General features: G+C 31.3%; 1 protein-coding gene across 1 annotated transcript in view; it reads right to left on the reverse strand.

Annotated features, from left to right (window-relative positions):
* LOC115034754 overlaps window positions 1-406 on the reverse strand; it is a 2,037-nt gene that overhangs the window by 649 nt on the left and 982 nt on the right. The window lies entirely within an intron of this gene.

The raw sequence follows: 406 nt of genomic DNA on the forward strand, positions 1-406 counted from the left end.
CCACAGATTTTATCTTTAATACACCATTAAGGGCCAGTTGTACCGTCTATACGGTTAAACTTTGAATAAGCTTACTCAGCTGATAACATATATTTAATCGGCCAAATTCTGCCGATTTGGTTAACTTTAATCAAAGATGGTACAACTGGCCTTAAAAAGTGCTTCTAAAACTTGATAAATTACTTGATTAGCTAAAAATTTAAAATGTTTCGTTTTTAAGTTAAAATCGTTTAAATTATTTGTGGTAAATAAAATATTGGTCTAGTATATTGCAAAAGGTTTTGTAAATGTTGGTCCTCACAATACTGTGTGAGTGTGCTTAATTTTTCCTAAAAAAATACTAATTCTGGTAATCTCCCCGAGATGGGCGTATTGTTTTAACTTTCCCCGGGTGTTAAAAAGATAA

This window comes from Acyrthosiphon pisum, unplaced genomic scaffold (assembly GCF_005508785.2).
Source record: "Acyrthosiphon pisum isolate AL4f unplaced genomic scaffold, pea_aphid_22Mar2018_4r6ur Scaffold_20960;HRSCAF=22641, whole genome shotgun sequence".
NCBI classification, from domain to species: domain Eukaryota; kingdom Metazoa; phylum Arthropoda; class Insecta; order Hemiptera; family Aphididae; genus Acyrthosiphon; species Acyrthosiphon pisum.